Here is a 23,581-nt window from a genome sequence, read left to right as displayed (position 1 = left end):
TCTTATCTACATCCACCCACCCATCCATCAACCTCTTGCCCCCCATATGTTGTAAAGCTGAATATATATAGCTACCCCTCTTTCTCCCTCATCACTCCCTGCATACCTGTAATACCTCAGTTTACATGCCATGAATGACTGAACAGACAGGGGGAATACTGTTAAACATGTGCACAAAAATTACCCTGCATTTATTTTCAATAAATTTCCTCCTGGTCTGAGGAGTTACTGGACACGCATCAAGCTTCCTCTGCAGCTGCACTTTGTGCCATGCTGCCCAAATGCACAAAGGATGCAATTTCACTTGTGGTCTCAATGTCACTTTCACCATCCAGTCATGCCAGGATGCATTAAATAGCAGTTATGGTTGCATAAAAAAAAAGGATCTTATGGACAGATCCATCGGATCCACAAAACTAGTAATGGAATTGGTGGCACTGTGAACAGAATCCAACTTAGCTTTTGGATGCAGTCCAGCAACAACTTGCATACAAGCTATGCAAAGAAAAGGGCAGGGTGGAAAAACAGAGAAATGTGATTAATCTGACTAAACTGTCGTTTCAGATAGACACATATAAGTGTTTTCTGATCTGCTGGCCCTATCGGCAAGACAACATAATTTGTCAGTGCTTTCCAAAATCTCGGTTTTAAAAATAAACAAGTTAAGGGTTAGGTTTAGGAACAAAAACAACTTAGCTAGGGAAAGGGAAAGATATGGTTTGGGTTAAAATACTTACATGGTTAAGTTTTGGTCATGCTCAAAAGAAACCAACAAAGACCGCCTTTAGGAAACAGGGGGCCCTATCGTACACCCAGCTCAAAGTGGCGCCCAGCACAAGTGTCATTGCTTTTTCTGAGTTTCTGAGTGACGCAGTTGTCATTTTCATGCCCATATCCCACATTGTGTCAGTGGCAAATGTACTTGCGGCCATGGGTGTGCTGGTCTTAAAACAAGGTTCATTGTTGGAACATTGCTATCTTAAGGCAGCAGAAAGCGACTGCACCAGTGCCTAACAAATATCTGGTCTAAAGTCAATGGTGCAGTATTTTTTAAAGGGTGTATAATTATATTATATAATATATATTATAAAGTGATGAGCCTGCACAGGCGGGTTCTAGTGATGCGCGGACATATTGGCGGATAAACTGCGAAGTGGGTGGGCCTAGTCATAAAAATTAGCATTCTGATTAAAAGCAGATGGGTGAAATAGGGTAAAGTGTCTCCTCACTGAGAGAGACGCTGTGTGCATTTACGCACAAGGCACAGCAGCATAACTTCATTGATTATTTAAATCTCCCGACACTCTGACACGATTGGTCAGGATGCACTGACAGCAGCCTCTCTAACAATTAAAGTAAATCATTAAAGGGGCTATATGTAAGTTTTTCAATGAAATTACTTATTGATAAATCAAATTTACATTGCCTTATGGTCAGTGGGCTCAAAACTCACTTATAAATGAAGCACACACCTGTTTTCTCAATTGCTTGCATCAGCCACTATTCTGCTTTTAATGTGAGGTCTCCGGGTCGGATTCAATTCTGTGCGCGCTCTCGAGCCTCTATCGTACTACAGCGACAACACGGCAGCTAACGACAGGCAGTCTACTAACACCATAAAACAACCGACTCACAGCAAAACACAGAGTCCACGTAAGGATACACAACAACAATAAAGGTTTATGTGCTAAAGCCCATCAGACCAAACAGGTTCACATGATGTCGAGTAAGAACAAAGTGAACATTAGTAAAACTGGAGAAACACAGAGAAAGTCATGTTAGCTCGCAGGCTAACGCCGAGCAGTTGCTAATGTTATCTGGTGCAAAGTTGTATCTCTTTCCACATTACTTCACCAACTAACGCGACCCATGTTACTATTCTGTGTACCACTGTTGATTTAGCCTGCAAGAAAGGATGTAACGGCAAAAAGCAAATGTGGAACGATTTGTTTACTAACGTTAGCCTGTAGTGATGCAGCCAGCTAATGCTAAGTTACAGTAGCTCGGACCTGCCGCTGTTTGCTTCCTAACTTTAGATCGTGGTTTTACCAATACTCATATACACAGCTTCTCCACCTCTCAGTCGCTGTAGCTAACGTGACCCACATAATATAAACACTGCAACAAAACTGTCACAACAACACACATGAAGAGCCATCCACTATCACTATTTACTTACTGTAAAGTTACTTACTGCAGTCTAACTGTTATAAAGTGTGACACAGTCTCGTTATAATATTCAGTCCAGCTCACTAACCGTTTCATTATCATCTAATACATGTAGCTGTGCTGACATTGTGTAGCTTCAGGTGACAGATTCACAGATAGTAAAGATAGTTACTGAACAGCAGCAGGCGAGCTAACGATGTAGCACGTCGGCTAAATGCCGTAAATGTAACGTTATCATGTAACGAGCATGGAATAGTTCAACCTACAGTTGATAAAACTTTTACTGTAATATTGCAGTGGGAGTATACCTGAGTTTCCAGCTCTGTCTGTTCTCCCTGTCAGATAGCCGCTGTCACTCTGTCTTTTTTCGGGAGTATTGTGCCGATATGCAGCTGGCTGCGCTTAATGAAAGGTAGGGCGCCGGCGTTGATCTGCCTCTGAGACGGGAACGTTGAAGTAACAGAGCCTGACCATGTCTGGAGAAAAGCCACAGCCTGCATGCTGGTGTTCCTGCGTTTATTGTGGTATTTCACTATGAAACTGTTTGTGTTTCGGATTATGCTTGCTCATGAGTTCAAGCAAGCACGCGTATGAACACGCCTGGTTGCAGTCTTAGAACCACACCGCTAGTGGCCGCTGAACACTACGTAATGCCCCTTTAAAGAAAACCTTCATACATCAATACAACACACAGCTGACATTTCTGTCAAACTTGATCTCTCTCTCTCTCTCTGCTGAAAGTCTGTATCACACTTTTTTCTTTTTTTAATGGCTTTCATAATGTGTAATTAATCCACCATTTAATAGTAATGTGCCAGGTGCAGGCGTCACCTGGCTTTTAAAGGAATTGGAAGATGACATTCTGATTAGCTTAACTCCAAAACACACCCATGGTTAGTCAAGATACTATATACACAACACCTTTGCGTCTTGCGCCTTACTGTGCAAACAGATAAATTAGCAAAAGTGGAGTTGGACACGCCCGAAATGGACTTAATAGACCATGTACTATAGATAGTTTATATAGGGCCAAGGAAGTCAACAGCGGCCGCTCATGTCATGGTCCAGGGTTTTGTTGACCTAATCAACAAACCTGACCTCCCTCAGCAGACTTTGTGACAACGTCTCAATATTTCCTCCTTCATTCTCGATGGACAGGAGTCATAATTACTATGGCTGCAAGAGGACTTTTTCACATAAGTGTAAAAATGTAGTTTTTGGGTATTTGCTGAAACAGCTGATGCTGCGGGGGTTTTGTTGTTTGGGAGGACAGTCTCTATTGGAGGTATGCATGCAACACATGAACTCATCTTCAACATATGTTTTGTTTGTGCCATGAAGTCTATATTGACTACTACTAATTAGTCTGCCTATTCACTCACTTCACTCTATATGTTTTTATTTCTTTTCCTCATACAGGAAGTAGTGCCACCATTTGTCCTTGATAATACTTCAGTCCTGCACTGTGTGCAACATGATATTGGACTGTTCTTCAAAGGTAGCCTACAGTTCAATAAAGTGCAAATGACACTGAAAACTACCTCAAGAACTTTGAGAGAAGATGTCTGACTTAATCTAGTTGTTCAGGAAATTATTTTTGAGTTAATGTATTAGTGTGTATAGAAAATTATGCATCACGAGAACAGTGTTTGCACCATCTGGTCTTGTAAAACAGCCTGATATTCCTTGGCTGCTTCTTTGAGCCAAATGTAAACCCATCTGGAAGCAGAATAAATTATGATATATGACATAACTTTTTCACATGAACAGATTTTAATCTCTTCACACATAGAATGTCCCTTTGTGTCTTTGCAGCCCTATCATAAATACCAACTTTGTGAAGGTCAGGGTCATTTTTTTAAATTTTATTTGGAGTTACTTTTAAAGGTGTGGTTTTGTGGAGTTAACATTTTTCCTGTCTTCATCTATAAATTGGATTCTCTTGATCGCTGTTGGCAAACTTCTCGATCTTGTGATCACTGTCTGGTGATGTAGGAGGCCCCCACAGGTATTCAGGTTTCAGCTGTTTTGTGTCTGAGCTTTGTAGCTCTGCTGCTACATTTTGCTAATGAATGTCAGACCACATTTAAAGCAGACAAATACCCACATTCAACTTTGTATGACTCATCTGTGTAGCTGCCCTTGCAAACTGTGATTGAGCAGCTTCAAATTCAGTCCTTTTTATGTGATGTTCCCATTATTCTTTCTTTCCCTCGCATATTGCTATCATATATTTCTATCACACTTTTAAACCTTGTTAGAAACATATTGGTTGCTGTCCTCTGCTTGCCAGCATTGCATTTTAGATGAACAGTCACAGCGTTTAGGGCACACACACACACACACACACACACACACACACACACAACTAGTAACCGTGCTGACCTTCAACTCATCCCACCATCTGTCCACAAATCAAAGAACAGATGCTGTCTGCCAGTCAACTAACAGCTCAACATTTAGACCAATTAGGGCAGAAGGGTGATTTAATGGTAGATCACCAGAAGGAGACATAAAGAGACAAGGCATTGATTGATAGACAGATTATTATTCTTACAGTAGCCTTATGACCCTGTCTAACTGAATCATATTTAGATTGCTGGTAACATATATAGTGAGATACAACTTGATTTGCATTATTCTCATTACTGCTATTTTTCTCTTCCCATTATTCATGACATCTGACCCAACTTAACTTGAAAGGAGAGTGACAATATCAGATTGCAGAATAGCTTTCTTTTAAGTACATAGGCTACTGGCGTAATGTTAAGGTGTTACTCAGTTTATCATCCTGGAGAAGTTCTGTTCGCTTGCCTTGTCAGATGACAGGATCGACTATATAACAGTGTCCCTGGAGTGGATAGGTATTCAGTTTTTTGCTCAGGGGCACTTCAGGTCCTGGTACAGGTCCTGTGCCTGTAGAGTGGTCACCCCATCCACTGAACCACCCTCTTGCATAGCAGAAAGAAAGTAAGAATTGCTGTAAAATGTGCAGTTAGATGAAGGTCGCAAAAGGAGGTAAAAAAAGGAGGTGAATGGAAAAGAAAGACTCTTGTTGTCTGTCTCCAGAGCAGTATTGAGATGGATGAGTCTACTGTCCCTGTTTTCTCATTTGGTCATTAAACACAGTTTCTAAATGATCAACTCTAATGACAAACTCCTAAAGTTGTGATTTATAAGTATTGCCTCTAATTAATTCACCCTCCCTTTCTCCATCTCTTTTATTTTCTGAGTGGGTGTGTCAGACTGTGTGTCTGTTAATGTGTTTGCCTGACAGTGAGTGCGTGTGTCTGTTCACCTGTGTCTGTCCCTGGTTGTGTGTGTGTGTTTGCCTATTTGAGCATGTGCATTTCATTAGTGTGTGTGGGAGAGACAGAGTGAGAGAGAGACCCTGGGTGTCGGTGAGTGTTAAATGTCATCACTGACATCTTAAACAAATAGCTGCATGCAGAGAGTTTAACGCATCACAGCCTCGGCGAAATACATTCCACTCTTGTCTCTCTTCTCTACAGCCAGATTCACTTCACCTCTCCTGCCCTTCTGTCCTCCTCGATCCTTCCCTCTCCTGTGTGGCCTGCGAAGGCATATGTTAAACAGAGTAAAACACACTTAAGCTAATTTTAATGCTCATAGCGTGTCTAAATTTTGGATACTTCCATTAGTACAGTTCCATCCAGTGCACTGCATTCACTATGTACTTACGTGCTTAGTGTGTGTATATTGTCAGGGCAGTGTTATCTCAAACCAAACACTGACCTTGTGCACAAACCGAAAATGACGACTGCAAAATGTATTAAATTTTTTATCGCCTTCATTCGGCCACGATTGTCACCAGCCAAAATATCTGCCGGCTCGTTTTTTCACTTGACTTTTATTATTATTATTATTATTTAATTAATTTTATTAAAAATGAAAAAAAATTTAATACAGTTTAATCAACACCTCTCTAAACCAAACCTGATTTCAACCAAACCTGACAGTCAGAGACACATCAAGGACATCTAATCCTCCCCAACACATAATGGTCCAGAATCTAAGATAGTTGACAACATACATGAACTTTTGAGCAAGACAGCAATACTTAACTTTAAGTCACATAAGGTGGAGTTTGGGGTGGCGGTTATGTGCCAATAAAAACATCAATGCACCAGCAAGAGGCAGAGAAAAGGATTTCTAGGTTTCAGAGTATTAAAAAAATTGTCTTTGCAAATGTTTTATGAGGGAGGAAATGCAATCAACATGTATGTTAGGCCTCAAGGATATCCACAAAGCTATAGTGAGAAACACTGAACGCAAACTTAACTGTGTTTCTTTGAAAAAAAAAATCCACAGCGAGCCTTTTACTAAACAATGTGTGTGTATTATAAAGTATGTAAGTTAACTGTTGTATTAGAGACGACACGTACAAGAAGAGTGACATAAAATGATAAAATGAAATAAAGATGACACACTTTGGAAAGTGATGCGTCTTTCTAAAAAGAGAATTATTAGATTACTGTCACCAAGTATAGTCGCAGTAATAAGGTACTGTCACAAAGAATTTAATAGCTAAATGTCATGTCACTACTCTCAAAAATGCTTATGAGACAAAGCTTAAAATCACCACTTCCAAATAGTTTCCAACAGGCCAACTACAGTCTACAGACTTGAGAAGGCAACTGCAATATGTCCTGACACAGATCAGCAAGTCAGATCAGTATGCTAGTCTATATCTGCCTGACATTTAGCCCTACATAATACATTTATAGACAGAAAAATGCTAATCAATCAGTAAGAAAAATAAGCAAGCTGAACACATGTACACACCACCACCAAACCACATCACTCCTTCTCAATGTCTATAGATGACCTTATTTTTTGCTTTCCATAATCAATACTTGGATATGTAAATGCACATCAATACTGGAAGTAATAAGTTATGCCGGAAGAAACCAACAGCAAAGTAAGTGTCTACATTTACAGCTAGTCTTGCTTTCAATGATTCAGAATTGTGCATGAAAAATCCATTTAGGGAGAGATTTCAAAATCAACTGCAGTCAAACTGATATTCATGAAACTTGATACTTGACACACTTGACACAAGACAGGACACACAATTGGGTGTAAAATGTAAAGCTTTGGAGTATTACTTATTTAACTGCATTTTTCTATTGAACTCTTGCCCACACATGCCAGAAATTGATGAGGAACAATGCTAAACTTCACTTGGCTTTATGTATTTTCTTAAAAATGTCATCAACGTCAAACAAAATTAGATACAGCCAAGAGTCATGGGTGTTATGGTACATTTGATGATGAGTTTTGAACCTGTGGGCTGGGTTATTTAATACAGCAATTACCATGTCATCAGCACTGACATAATATTTATTTTGCCTGCAGACTATTTATATCCAGGAATGTGTATCTGAGAAAATGTCTCCATGACCACTATATTATGGACATATCTGCATAAGAGGGACATGCATATGAAATATTTCAGAGATGTTAAATCGTGTTCATAATGTTCAAAAAACGTCCATGCAAGAAAGAGAAATTGCTGTGTGGTACATAAAACAGAACAGGAGAAACAGGATGAGAAGGTAAAAAAAAAACACTGATCAGGAGAGATAAAGAGAGACTAAGATAGAAAGGAAAGACAAGGAGCAGAGAGAGGAGGGGGAAAGTGCAGCATCTATGATGACTTTGAGTCTCATTCAATTAGGGTTTGTTTGGTGAAAATAGAAAGAAACAGAATAAGAGCGACAGCAATACAAAGACATCTGTGATGTACCTGTGATGACTATGTCTCTGCTTTTATATGTATTTATGTTTTTTGTTGCTTTTTAAAGCAGTATTATAAACCTCCTTTTGAAGAGCTTCGTGAATAAATTTGATCTAACCTGCATTGTGAAAAAGAGAGAGGGAATAATAGACCTTCACACACATAAAACAGTTTCTTGTTTTTTTCTGATGTCCACTTTGTAATTTTCATCCATCCATTGTCAACCGCTTATCCTGCGTACAGGGTCGCGGGGGGCTGGATGACATCAGGCGAAAGGCGGGGTACACCCTGGACAGGTCACCAGTGCATCGCAGGCCCACACATAGACAAACAACCACTCACGCTCACACAAGGTGTGGGTCACCAGTCAACCTAGGCCGCATGTCTTCAGACGGTGGGAGGAAGCCAGAGCACCCTGAGAGAACCCATGCAGAAAGCCAGAGCACCCTGAGAGAACCCATGCAGACACAGGGAGAACATGCAAACTCCACAGAGCAACCGGGGTTTGAACCCACAACCTTCTTGCTGTGAGCGACAGTGCTAACCACTGTACTACTGTGCCATCCACTTAGTAATTTTAATATTCAAAATAATGATACACTTTGCTTCTCAGTACTCGTTCTACAGTATATACAAACTACTTTTGCAATGATGATAAAGTAATTTTGAAAATGAGAGGTACACAAAGATTTTTAGTGAATGGCTACATAGATGAAGTTAGATAGGAACAATGTTCCCATCTATCCCCATCACTCAACACTGTTAACAGCAGCAACTATAGACGGTTTTGAGGACAGAACCATCTGTACAGACGCATTAAGTTACAATTTGAGATGTGGTATCTATCTTCCAGCTGTCATAAAATTCAGATGACTACTGATAAAGACGTGACACAGAGAGAGAGAAAGAGAGATAGACTGAGAGAGAGGGAGGGTGAGAAAGAGATGTTAGCTGAGGGAAAGACAGATGACAGACCAAACCGAGATGATGACAGATGATTTAATGAAGAACTGGCTGGCTAGAAGGAAAGAAAACCAATTAGAAGACACAACAGAAGCACAGGGAGAGGGGGAAAGAGAATGAAAGAAAGAAATGGGAGGGAAGATGGATGAATATTGGATTGAGATGGATCAAGACTACGATTGAGAGGATTAGCGAGAACAATAGTGAGATAAGGAACAACCAAGAAATATGAATACAAACAAAGAGCAGCACCAAAGACAGAGATACAGAGATGCAGATATACAAGTATAATGCAGAGAGAGACAGGACAGGGGAAAGAAAGTTTGACGGATCAAATGATTCAAAGACAATACTTTCAGATAATGTCACACAGCAAAATAAGTGTCAAAATCTGAGTGTTATAATGTGCATTTATGTGTTTGAAAGAAAAGTGGGGAAGGATCTCACAAAGATTGAAAGATGAGGAAATGTCTTTTGAGGATAGAGAAGAGTTAAAGGAAGTCCTCCAAACTGAGGACATTTTGCCACTGCTTACTTAGCTAAGAAGCTAGTTTTCTGTAAGGTATTGGGTTTGGGAATATTGATATATTTTTTAATATTTGTTATAGTGAACCGACACCGCTAAATCCAAACTCCATGTTACACAAACGGAAAGGAGAATGCATAATGGAAAACCCACGGATTATGCGTATGATGTTGTAGGTCTGTCTGCCTGTGCATGTGTCTGTGCCTCTGTGCATCTGGCTGATACCCAAACAGTGTCTGAGTATTTTGAACTCCTCTTCAATTGTGGTTTTGTCTCATTCTGTCTCTGTTGAATGTTTAATGGAGGGAGAGAGAACAAAGCACTGGAAACTTTATTTTTACTGCTGTCTGATGCACCTTGTTGTCCCATTTTCCATCGTTTTTCAAGGTTTTGTTTTTCCTCCCACTCGCCACCTTCTCAATTTCTGACCATGAATTCAGCTCTAATTCAATGTGGTTACTCACATGAATGTAGCATGCACAGTACTGCCACAAGTAAAGTTGTATGCCTATGTCTTTCTGCTTTACATCCTCTTCTGTTTCTCTTTTTTCACTAGAAAATGTTCGCCCCACCAATCACTCCACCCTCTTCCAGTAAAGGTCCATTTCAAGTAGTTTAAAATACTCAGGGATCAATGCAGGAACTGACTAATATCTAGGTGTGTGCGTAAGTATGTGTATCCGTGCATGTCTGTCGGTGGGTAGCATGCATTTGTGAGTGTCTGTGAGTTATGTGTGTTTGAATTATTTATGAGGTTAAAGTGCTCCTCTGGGATGCAATGCAACACGCTTCTAATATCTTATTCACAACATGTCTATCTATGTTTAAAACATGCCTGAGGAGATTTAAGCTTTCAAATCCTAAAACCAGACATTGTGCAACTCATTTCAATAATAGTTAATACCCACAACCATCCTTGAACAATCTTCACAGTCCATTATCGTCACATAATGTTGTATAGCTTAGTGAACAGTGTGGAGCTATGTCATATGTCATACCCTGGCATGTACATGTGGTAAACAGTGAATGTAAATGTGGTTACTGTCTGTTTAATGTTCTGTAAGACTGTATGACAACAACTAAGAACTGTCACATGTTCTTAATGTGTGAAAATGTTGTATAATGTAACCTTGCAGTAAGGTTAGCATAAGTGGGGACGACACTCCCAAATGAGCCAAAGGAATAAATGTAGTCAGTATAACCTGTATGGACAGCGCACTGCTACAGACGTGTCAGCATATGGTTTTAGTTATATCTTTTATCCTGGTCCAGTATTAACTGTTAACGATCCCATCACTTAAAGTGCACCACACGCATAAGCACAATTCACCAGTTAATAAGTGTGCACGTGACGTAAATGTAAATGTATGCGCCACCTATGACACCCTTTGTAATATAGACAGATTGGCATCCACATCCACGGTTTGTGTCTGTCCATATTGGAGTCTATGCAGACATTTAGGCCACTGATTGTTAACATGGGTGTCAGTGTCGAGATAAATCTGAAAGCTCATTACATGGTTGATGGATTTTATTTAATTATGTTTAATTTTGGAATATTTTCCTTGAATCTTTCAAAAAGCTGGATTGTTTTACCTTTATAGGCCTAGAATATTCCTTAATTTTCTGAAAAGTGAAAATGATGCAGGGTCACAAGGGGTCACAAATAAATAAGTTTTTAGTCATTCAGTGACTCAGCCAGAGTGCTCAACCATTCTTCACGCTTGTGTAAATGTTTCCTTATTGTTTGATTTAGCCTGATCGCATGCACTGACACAAGAATATTGTATTTGTGTGCATGCAAGTATTGCTTTGATACTATGTACTTTTCATTAACATGGACTATCAGGTGCATCTGTGTGTATTTGTATGCACTAAACAGCAGCATTTTTGTGGCTGTGAGTGTAATTGTGATTATGTATAATAGTGTCTTTGTTCTGCACAGATAGCTGTATTTGTATGTCAAATAATGTGTGTATGACAAAGGGTGTGTATCTCTGAGTCATGCATAGGTGAACAGCCTGATTGCCTGCTACATTGTGAACGAGCAGGTCATGCATGTTGACTACTGATACAACCACCAGCACCCAGTGGAGAATGTATGTGTGTGTATGTGTGTGTGTGTGTGCGCGCGTGTGTGTATGTTTGCGTACATCAGAGTGTCATACGGCTATAACAGTGAGATTAAGTACAGGTGCATTTCTCTGTAAAAAAGAGCATGTGTGTCCACACATATATACTGTATGTCTATTTTTATACTGAGTGCATATCTGTGCATGTGTGTTTCTTTTAAACTGCATGTATGGTTGTCCTGAAGCAACACTAAACAAGCAAACCATGCAGTTGTAGTAGCACCTCCTCAGGGAGTATATCTGGGTAAGTCTACTGTATGGCTATTATACATGAATGGAGAAATGGAGAAGTCACATTGCCATTATTGTGGACAATATTGCGATTCGATTATAATGGATCAAAGGGTAAATATTTATAACAATAACTAGTAAAACGAATGTAAAACAGAACAAGGGGAGCGTGTTGCTCTACGAAGGAGGCAACTAGAAGTATGTAATGCAGAGGGGGTGTTGTTGTCTTAAAAGTTACTCGCGCACTGCTCATATATAATTTTTCTCATTGCACGTAGGCTTATCTGTTTTCAGGGGCACATGCGAGAGCCCGGTGTGGGCGGAGATAATGAGCAGACTGCAGCACACACAGAGAAGAGAGCGTCACACACACCTTTTATGTTTTGTTACATCGCACACTTTGCGGTTATGTAATCGCACATGATGACATCGCGATTGCGATTGTGATTAGATTAATCATGCAGCCCTCTTGGTGCATGAAAATAAAAACAAATGACTAAATCCATGTCAGTATGGTGTAGAATTTCATCTATTTTCATTCAGTAGTGGAACCACAGCAAGAATACTATCTCCACTATTTTAGACTTTGTAACATGTCAAAGTTGTTGGAGTTGTAATACGGACCATCTTAGCAATGCTGGGATATAACCACAACATCATCTACATAAAAATAACAGAAATATAAATGTACTTTTGTAGCAAATATAAATAAACCATACATTTGAAAGCTTAAGTTGTAGATTTTGTATGTATGATACTGTAGAATTCAGAATTACAACCTGTATAGTAACCAAAACTGAGGCAAACTTGGAACCAGAACTAAAATCCCCCTTAAATAATTCAAAAGCAGAAAAAGAAAAACTTTTTTGTTTGTTAGTAAGTCATAAAAAGTGTAGCCCAGAGAACGGCTTGTAACTTTTTTTAGAAACTACATTACAACACAGCTCATGCCTCTAAACCCACTGGGGGTAGGATCTTTTCCTATGATTTCATTGTAAAAAGTAGAACTTCAGGATAACTCTGCAGATGAAGGTGTTAAAAATTCAGCACTACAGGTGGAGGATAGTTAAAATTCTATAATTCCACAGTTCCAACTCTTTCATCTTTATCAGAGGACGTGCGCTGATTTGAACACTTACCTGCCTGTCTCTCTGACTGTCTGCCCGTCTGTCATCTCTCTATCCGCATGTAGGCCTCATCTTAGCCAACTATTACTATGTACCAATTTAATGTGTGATCTTCAGGTAACGCATAATACTTAGAGCATATATGTAACAACAACTATAAGTAGCAAACTTAGGCAGCAAAGTTGTTAGCTGGTCTTTTCCGTGTCTCCTTTTCTCTATCATTTTATCAGCTACAGAATGTCTTTATGCTAAAACTAAATTATGCATGCAGATAGAAGGCCTAAACAGCGGTCTCCGTGGTAACCCAAAGCACATCCATCATCATCACCATGACAACCAGGGATAGAGTTGTCAATCAGCACTGTCCCGAGGGAACCTGGGATAAGCCTACACACCAAAATACAGATGAACACACCTGCATCACGCACATGCACACACAAGTGTGCCCAAAAATGCACACACACACACACACACACACACACATAAACACACACATATAAACACACACACACACACACACACACAGAAACTATGTTGTCTAGGTTATTTACCACAACCACACTCAATCAGTTCTGAGATTACACACAACTTTCTGCACACACACACACACACACACACACACACACACACACACACATTAAAGCTGGGCATGGCCAGATCCATCATAAACTGTCATAAAACAGGTTGGCGCACAAGGGCCCTTTACCACCTTTACCACCAGGGGCCCCCGAAGCAGATGGCATAAAAAAACATAGCCAGTGTCTTTAGGGTTAACTATAGGGACTTACTCGTAACCTGAATAGCAACTACATAATTTAAAACCTGATGTTTTTATCTTTCCCTTAAGCTTATTTTGGCTCAAATCCTCAAGTAACAGCAGAGTGCTTAGCGTCCATATTGTTTATTAATTCAGATTTAGTTATTATCTCACTGGCACCTGTTCTGTGGCCCAAAAGAATAAAATGACAGCATTACAACTCCTAGTAGGATGACTGAACTCCGCTCTGAGCCTTGCTGTGATGTTGTTTTGTGATGCACTCTTAATAAAATGTCTACAAAAGCAAAAGTTTTGCCCCGAATCTCCACAACTTACTTCCTCTCACTCCCTCTTTCCCTCTTGAGTGGAAGAGTAATAAAGTTTTCCCCTTTCTCCGCTTCCTCTCTGTTTCTCACAGACGTGTCCTGGCCCTAACCTTTCCCCCCCCCCCGCCTCTCTTCCGCTCACACTATCTCTCTGTATCTCCCTCTTCCTTTCTCGACATCCCCCCTTCTCTCTCAGATTAAACTGTCCCCCTTGAAATCCCCTGTTACATACCACCTAAGGCTCTGAGTGTGTGTGTGTGTGTGTGTGTGTGTGTGTGTGTGTATAAGCCAGACACGCTAGCTGAGCATTAACCTGTCAAAGTATGGAGAGACGGGGGGGAAAAAAGAGAAACAGAGGGAGGGACGGGGAGGGAGAGAGACAGAGACAGAAAGGAAGGAAGATGGACTCGGGTCAGCAGATCCAGAACTCTACATGGTGCTAGGTAGTGGAGGTGGTTCTGTTCCCATGGTAACATTTTTTCTAATGAATGGAACACACATACAGTCTGCGTATTCATAGTTTTCACGTGATGTCACATTCCAAGGAAAACGTTCCCTTGGAGGGCAAAAAAGACGTTATTTTCCGCTGCCTGACAACCAGGAAGCAAGTGATACACTCGCGTTGCCAAAATGCTGGATGGATTTTGTGCTTTCGGATACACTAATTGAGGAGGAGACAAGCCTGGGCTGTGTTAGGTGAGGGATTCCCCACAAGCTAAACATAAACAGGGACCTGGCGGTTTTTAATGGTAGAAATGCGGCATAGGATGCTGTAACGTTATATGGATCGGATATGCCCAAGACTTGCAGTTTGTGTTCATATCTTTCTTTTTCTTAAGTTGAAAGGTGATCCAAATAAAATTTGACCGCTTTTGTGCCGTCTCTACGGGGAAGTCGTGGTGTGAGCCGCTATGTTGCTCTATTGTTTTGTACTCCAGGTCACCGCGCATGTCATGTGACTGAAAACTATGAATAGTAAATGAATACACCACAATTGAAATGTGTCTGCAAATAAACACACATGCAAAATGTAAGGTATATCTAGCTTTCACAAGAACAAGAACTAACAACATGTGTGTGTTCATCAACACTTTTATACCAGCTGACAGAAAAATGTCATGTTCTAACAGGTAACATACGTGTTATTTGTTCACTTCTAAAAACACGGCTGACATCTATATATGCATGATATTAAACAATAAATTTCTTTCAAGGGCCCAGGAGTCCCTTAAACTAAAGTAGCCTAATAGCCGCACCTTTGATGTTAACACTGTTAAAACTTCTCCCTGACTGAAAACTTAATTATACTTCCTTCAGTTAACATGATTATTCAATAATATGGAATACTACTACTACTACTCATGCTATAAATATACTACTACTATTAATAATTATATTTTCAAAATATGTCATTTTTCATTAAATGAAAAAATCTGTTCTATAAATCTTCAAACAACTGAACGGCTTTAACAAATATCTGTGACAATGCAATTACAGAATATGTCTGTATATACAGCAGCCTCTTTGTGTTATTATGGCAGCCATGACTATTGTCCTATTGTCCGTGTGAAAAGACTGTTTCGGCTGTCACAGCAGCCATGTGTATCTTATAGATGTGACTAAGCAGCCATGACTAATCTTCAATCTTTAATTCCCCCCAACCAACAATGAAGTACATATACACAGGTTACACATAAACATAGTACATACTCATCTAAATATTTAAAACTCCCACACACTGTGTACACATTTGCTTAAATATGGAAATACCTTAACCGGGACACTTGTGTGTGACTGCTAACCAATAACATTTCTTCATCACTGAAAGAGTACAATTTTCTTCCTCAGTCACACAAACAGCTGGCTTAAAATACAAATCCACATTGCAGAGCCTCATACAATAGCGAGGAAGAGCAACAAGGCATGTGTTAGGATTATGCATGTGTGCAACATTGAAATAACAATTGCCATGTGTTTTGACCATTATAGCTGCAACAGTGCAGCTGCAGCAGAAGAGCAAATTAAGGACGTGGACCACACACTCCAGTGGTCAAGTGCAACATGAGAGGCTTATTGAATAAAATGAGATGTACTGTATGAAATTAACTGTTAGAGTGCAGGCACTGCATGCAGCTGTGTAAAATCACCTGCATGGTAACAAAGCAAATGTTGGTGCCATCACAGAGGCGACTAATAGAAAATGCAGAGAGCCAGACAGTGCTGAGGTCTCTGTGTGGTGAGTGCTGCCTTAATAGACCAGTAGAGTCTCAAAAAGGGCAGCTTCTCAAACCAAGGGGCGCCAGGGTGGGCCTTCTTGCTTTTTTGTTACATCCCGCTGAGAGGAGGCTGCTTGATAGAGAGCAGGTGACAGCTAATGATCCTGTCTAATCAGACATGTCTTTCACAAAATCACTTAGAAAGCTGCGTCCCAGCAGATACCACAGGTGGGGGATTGACGATGCTGCTGGTCAGTTATCAACATCAATATCGAATGCAAAAGTTGCAAAATGGTGACCAAGTATGACAAAAATAAAGTAGGCTAACAGACGCACTACAATTTGACTTTATTTCATCAACAGACATTTATTTATGAATACTAAAAGTAGTCCCACCAGGTTGCCGGAAGCTACATAGCGAATGATGGTTACTAAGCAACATACATCAAAGGCTAGAATTATTAGAACTATTTATTTATATCGTTTGCACGCTGCCGTTTGTTGTGCAGCCACTAAAAACTGTCCAGCGTCATGAGATTGACTTTGGTAACCTGAACTTATAGGCCTATGATAATATGCTTGCCACTGTGTGCCGGCGGCCAGCAGTGCGTAAAATAATAGCACTTTAATATTATACCTACCAGAAAGGGCGGAATTGGGTCTCTCTTTGAGCAATAGTCTTTTGAGCAGGCTATTGAAACTTAAACTTTGTTGCAATATCGCAGACATCTGGTGCAAGTTGTGGACTGCTGTGTGTGTGCGTTTTCCTGTGTGTGAGAGAGGGAAAGGTTGAATCATGTAATAAGCAATGATTTGTCTCTCTCTCTCTCTCTCTCTCTCTCTCATTATTTATTTATTTATCTCCGCCGGTGAAGTGAGGTGCAGATCTGTATCAGATCTCATTTTAATACCAGGTGTAAATGGGGCGTGAGACCCCCACAAAGCTCAGATTATAACTCGAACCCTGTTCTTCGCGGAGTGATACGGATCTGTGCCAAGGAATTTGACGTCTTACCCGTTGTATACGCTCATTATATCATTACTTTGAACCAGTCAGATTGCTTGATTTGACCTACCCGTTTTATAAAATAAGTCAATTATGATTGGGTGTTTCTTAGACAGAGCTGCATAAAGGGTAAGTAGCAGGGAGTTGATACAGCAAGAGACGTAGACAGGGTTGGAAAGAGGAGAAACCTGCTGTCCTTTAAATCCATGGCACTGTTGGCCACAGGCCTTCACACACACACGCGCGCACACACACACACACACACACACACACACACACACACAATGTGAACATCCTGAATCGTTTAGTGGCTAAATGAGCCCCTGCTGACTACAGCACGGCAACTATGCTGTGTATTTCATTTCGTGTGTCTGTGTGTCTGTGTGTGTTAGAGCGTGAAAGAATCGCTGTGAACCTTTGTGTGTGCCTGTCTTGTATCCTGGCGGTGTATGCACGCATATGAGAGTGTCTAGATGCTTGTGGTGTATTGTGTGTGTGTGTTGGTTGCAGTGTCAGCAGACTAATAAAGGAAAGAAGCCATCATGGTAAACACATTTTTAAACCAATCGCCTTGCAGTTTGCTAAAGTACACCTGACACCTTCTGCTGGTTGACAGAAACCTCACTCTGTCGCCACAATCCATACTGTGAACAAACCATGGATTGGAAATAAAACAACCATGAACATTCAACTAAATAAAAATGTCTTTAATTTTTACAGTACGCAGTGGATGACTGATTTATAAATATTTCAGACAGAGATAAACACATATTTTTGTAGTGACAGATTGTAATGAATTAAATTAATTTCCAAAAAAAGAGACAAAACTTTAGTAAGTACTGAAGACATTGGAGGGGTCGTAAAGCAGCTGCAGAGGTGTCTTCAAGTGCTGATAAATGCTAATAGCTAACTTGTTTTTCGGTAAAACGTTGTGTCTAAATACAAATTTGTACTCTTTTTGTCATTGGATCATTTTGAAAAAATTCATAGAGAGAGAAAAATCTCCACTACAATTTCAATAAAGCATAGCAAGCACAAGAGGTACACTGAGAATAGTTACTCAGAGACCAAAATACAGCTATATTCATTTTTGACAAATTTCAAAAAGGAGTTGGTTCAAATCTGTGGTTGTAAATGAACGTAGCCATACTGCTCATCCTTTACTCATTTTCCAACACATATCAACTGTATGTGTTAATCTCTGTAGCAACATCTGAAACAGTACATTGTGGTATTACTGTAATGCATTAGCTTGTAGCTGTTAATATGCTAAAGCAATAAAACAAAATTGTAAATGGAAGAAAGTATTACATCTAGGTAAATTATTATTGTTGTGGCACTGTTTATGAGGAGAAAGTGCATACATGATCATGCCCATAATGTTTCTTCAGTGTGACAATCCAAAAATAATAGCATGCAATTTCATATCACCCACTGAAACTAATTTCCAGACAATAGCATGAGTTTCTTTAGGGTGAACTTGAATGCTTTTACAACTACAAAACAGGTGTATTACTGCTGAACCTGTCTGCACGGTTAAATAAATAACCATAAATCCACTGATTACACAGCCAAGTGCTGATGCTGTTTACGTCGTTTGCAGCACTGATGCTTACAAGCACTACTAGCACTTGCATCTTGATAAATTATTGAATAGGTTGTATTAATAAATTAATCCTGTCCTATTGGAATCTTTTTAGAGCTAAAGGCTGTGTTGAAGCTGCAGATCTTCATGTTCTTTGTCAGACTGCCAATAAGGTAAGTTAGTGCCGTTAACATTAGATTTTTGTTTTGCCTGAAATTGTACAATGAAGTTTACCAAGGAAGGATGATTAATAAAAACAAAGAGCTATGCAATGAACATTAAAACATTTGAGAAAAAAGTGGAGAAAAAGTTGTCTGTAATGTTGCACCCTTTGATTGAATATACACAAAGGAAAAGTGGCTGTGGGCAGACTTTAAATTGGCATTTAAATAGCAATGACACCATGAGCTGTGATGCAATGCTATTCTGTTAACCTGTTGAGAAGCATTTTAGACTATTACAGCCACAGCCTTGGGGTCATGGAAGCTACTTTGCATTTAAAGAATTATGTAGAGTTTTACTACAAATATAAACATGCACAGCACTAGAGGCTACAGAGAGAGGGGTTTCACAAGATAACACATCTGTGTGTGCCAGATAGCATGGATAAGAGAGAGACATGAAACAGAAAGAGAGGAAGAGGAAAGAATGTAGTCGATAAGTCTTATTGTGAAAATGTTAGCAGTGCAGAGTGCTTGTAGATGAGCTACGACAGCAACCTCATATGTCATTGTTAACCAAAGTTTAGACAGCACCCATCATCAGCATCATTGTAATGAGGCGAGAGGAGAGGAGAGACACAGGATGTGCAGAGTAGGGACGAAGAGAGGACAAGAAAGGGGAGAGAGAAGTGGAAGGGAGGAGAGGAGAGGACAGGAGAGAAGAGAGGAAGCAAGAATTGAGCAGGTCTGCAGAGAAGAGATAAGAGTACTTCAAGTGTCACTACAAGACTGGTACATTGATCTGAGAGAGAGAGGGCAAGACAGAGAGGTGTGGAAAGAGAGAGTTTCATTACTATGAACAGTGTTTTGAATATAATTTCAAATGCTGCAGTGTTTATGTTATAAATAAATGACTAAAATATCTCCTACATAAAAAAAACCCAAAACATTTGTTAAGCTGGCAAGAGCCGTCATATTTCTTCATATTTTAGAGCTCCAATGTCTAGCCCCACAATAAGTCAAGAGTCATGAGAAGTAGTGCTTCCTAAAGTTCAGTCAGTTTTTGTCACAATTATTTGGTTCTCAGATATCAAAACACAAGGGTGTGTTACAAAATTAAGTCCCAAAACTGACAGAGAGGGATTAGCAGTATGGAAAGAATGGATCTCCACCTGTGTGTGTGTGTGTGTGTGTGTGTGTGTGTGTGTGTGTTTGTGTGGTGAGAGGTAGGGCAGTGTATTAAATTATTAAATGTGTCAAATTTTTTGCACTGTTGGGAACATATGGTCCTGGATTATCTTACTCTCTACCTGGGCATGTATGGCATACAGTGTGTGTGTAAGCGTGTGCGTGTGCACGTGCGTGTATTTCTCCAGCTGCTTGGATCAGCAGAGCTTTACATCCACAGGGAACCATTAGCAAGATAATAATGAGAGGAGAAGCTGGAAGAGGTGTGTGTGCGTGTGTTATGTGTGTGAAAGAAAGGGCCAGAGTGAGGGAGAAGGAGGAAGAGAAAACAAACTTGCTCCAGTCATAGACACAAACATCATGAGCACAGCCTTTTTCTGGTTTGTTTTATCCTAAGAGTCATTAGAGTGGTTGTTGTCATGGGGGAAAATAAATTCAGAACCAGGGCGTCTGCATAAATCTGCATTTTAAAGTTAAAGCACATATGTCTACTGTACTTTTCTGTGACATCTGAAACTGTCTTTAGTTGTATATTTGCATTAAAATGAGTTTCATCATTTTCTTATTTGATTACTCCAATTCTGTCAAAATCGCTTATTTATTAAAGGAACTATGCATGGTTATATTACTTTTTTTTTTCTTTTGGTCTTTAGATGTGTTTTACCCAAGCAAGGTAGTCATTAGTTTCAGTTTTCAATACTTTACATGAAATTTTGCCTAAAACTTGTTTAATTGGTAATCCATCACAGCGAACATCACGCTTGGTTTTTTATTTGTCAAATTTATGCTATTGCTGTGCCTTACTTAAAGTGCAAACTGACGATCTTACGGTTTTGTTGATGAGAAAATCCAATGTCTTAGACCTGACAGTCAAACATCATTGCAGTCAGTAGGGAGTAGAAAAGGTCTTCCTTGGGGTGTAAAATGTATAGTTTTCACATGACGTCAAGTCCCAAGGGGAACGCCTCCTTAGAGGAATGCACCACACTGGTGTACTTTTCAAAGTGCTTTATTATAGTCTGTAGGACTGATATGTGACCACAACTTGTTTATTGTCACAGAAAGGCATTACTTTGGTATTGTTAAATGACATTTAGCTCACAACCATGTAATTGGTCCAAAGCTATTTGTGGCTCATTATGTTTTGTAAAACATATTAGCACAACATATTCTTTTAAAATATGCTTATAAATGGACATGGATTGAATTATTTAGCTGAATTCACATGAATGAGGAGCAGATGCTTTCCAGATAGCACCACTGTACTGGTTATAACTGGTTTCTGTTAAAATTCCCAACAATGATGCATATCAGCTTGCTACCAGTTTGACAAACAGACGTAAAATTGATCTTTACAACAGAGGCATACAGACACTTGCTTTTCCAACTGCAACTATTGATCCTGATTCTAATTGGACAAGGCCACTTACACACCTATGGAAAATTTAACCTGTTGGAGAGGGGAGATTTCTGCTGCTGATAGAAAGACGTGCATTTGATCATTTCAGGAGTCTTCAAACTAATTGATTCTCCTCATAATAGTTCATTTACAAAAATTCACAAATTCATACACAAGCACTAGATGCACACAGCCACAGAGACACACATACAGCCAGTCTGTCTGAGCATCTGCGCTACACGTTTAAATCAATATGACAGCGCAGTTTGAATCACCTGCACTGCATGGGGGAGTGTGCATGCGTCTGAGTGTGTGTGTATTTCAAGTTGGAGGAAACTACCTGTGTAAACACTGTAATCTGTCAAAGCTCAGCGGAACTAGTTCATAGTACTTGGCACGCGCACACGTAGACACAAATATGCAGTATGCTAAATTGGCATTGTTGTCCCTCACTCCCTCTCTCTTTGTACGGGTATCTGATGCATGACATAACATTACACGGACTAAAACTGAAGAAATGCAAAAGAAAGAAAAGAGAAAATGCCAAACTGTCCACAACCCCTTAAATATTGTGGTATTGAGTGTTTACTGGGACAGAATATCTCTCAAACTAAATAAAATCTCAATACAAGGTAAAACGTGCTTGTTTCTGAAGCTTTTAAACACACTTTCTACAGCAGATGTAGTTACTAAGTGTATATATTATCTCTGTACTTTTATAAAATTAGTAGATGCCTAACCACAGTAAAATCATATTGACAATATTAAAAGTAAATGTCTTAGCTGTACATAGTTTACGTTATTAACCGTAATCATTTTATCCACTGTACCGCTTGGCAACAAGAGCTAATTTCCTTGGTAAAAGCATTGCTCAGAATTTGCGTCAGCCCCCATTCCATTGCTACCTGGCAAGTAACATGAAGAAAAGCAAAATGAGAAGAGAGGACAGCTCAAGTGAAGAGGTGAAAGAAGCAGAGAAAGAGAAAGAAAGAATAAAAAAAGATGCTACCTGGAAACTAACACTGTCATGACGATAACAACACCGCTGTACCATGACGAGCCCACCATTTCACCAAGCAACAATTCTAGTCAGCCTTGGGCAAACAGCACACACTCATATATACACAAAGTCACAAACACAGACAGTCACGCGCGCTGTCACAAGCAGTCACTCACACTATCTGCCACACATGGACACACACACACACACACACACACACACACACACACACACACCAGATGTAAAGTGAATTGTGAAAGTCGTAGAAAGTTTATGTGGAAGTCAAACAACCAACTTCAGCAGAGTTTAAAGTACTGACTCTGGCGGAATGTTATTGAAAAAGGAGAAACCATCCTCAATAAGCTTATGCTGAGGAAATAGTATATACAGTTTGATCTAATATCAACTGCTTAACACCTGGTTTAGGTTTTTTTTTTAATGTCTTTTCAAGTGAAAGGGGCATGTACCATGTGATGCAGCACTTTGACTTAAATATCTGATACATAGAAACACCCTCAGCTGGACATTCTAAAATGTTGTGGATTTCTAGGGTTGTGAAAGACATTTTGCTGCAAACTCAGATTCAAAGCAAACACCTGTTCAAGGCCATGCAGTCAGAAACATCCTTATATAACCAGAGAGTCGACATACAACACATCATTGGTTCAGTATGAAAGTGTTGTCTCACAAATAATTCAGGTTTTATTGGACAATAAAAGGCCATTACTCAGCGAGCTGTCTTCATCTGGCATCAATAAATAATGTCTGAAATACATTTCTGTTTTTATATGATAAAAATTTAAATAAACATCACTGTATTCTTGCAGTTCAATGTATATTTTAAATATTCCATTCAACATTGAATATGCTGTGATCCTGTTTAACTCTCAGAACTATTTAAACACCTTACCTCATCTGTGAACTGTGCATCTGTATGTAATGGACATGTACATGGACAGTACACAACACAAGAATTTCAAAGGGAGGAATACACCACACACACCTTAAGAAAACCTGCACACTCTCATTCGCTC

General features: G+C 39.6%; 1 protein-coding gene and 1 long non-coding RNA gene across 2 annotated transcripts in view; one reads left to right on the top strand and one right to left on the bottom strand.

Moving 5' to 3' along the window:
* Positions 1-23,581, bottom strand: part of LOC123976789 (CUB and sushi domain-containing protein 3-like) — a 309,765-nt gene that overhangs the window by 139,583 nt on the left and 146,601 nt on the right. The window lies entirely within an intron of this gene.
* Positions 14,550-18,973, top strand: LOC123976164. The gene is made up of 2 exons (XR_006826269.1): positions 14,550-14,688; positions 18,915-18,973. It is a non-coding gene; the product is annotated as an uncharacterized LOC123976164 (long non-coding RNA).

The sequence above is a fragment of the Micropterus dolomieu genome, linkage group LG09, assembly GCF_021292245.1.
Source record: "Micropterus dolomieu isolate WLL.071019.BEF.003 ecotype Adirondacks linkage group LG09, ASM2129224v1, whole genome shotgun sequence".
Lineage (NCBI taxonomy): Eukaryota > Metazoa > Chordata > Actinopteri > Centrarchiformes > Centrarchidae > Micropterus > Micropterus dolomieu.
The sequence above is the reverse complement of the archived record's forward strand: the minus strand, read 5'-3'. Positions and strand labels throughout refer to the sequence as shown.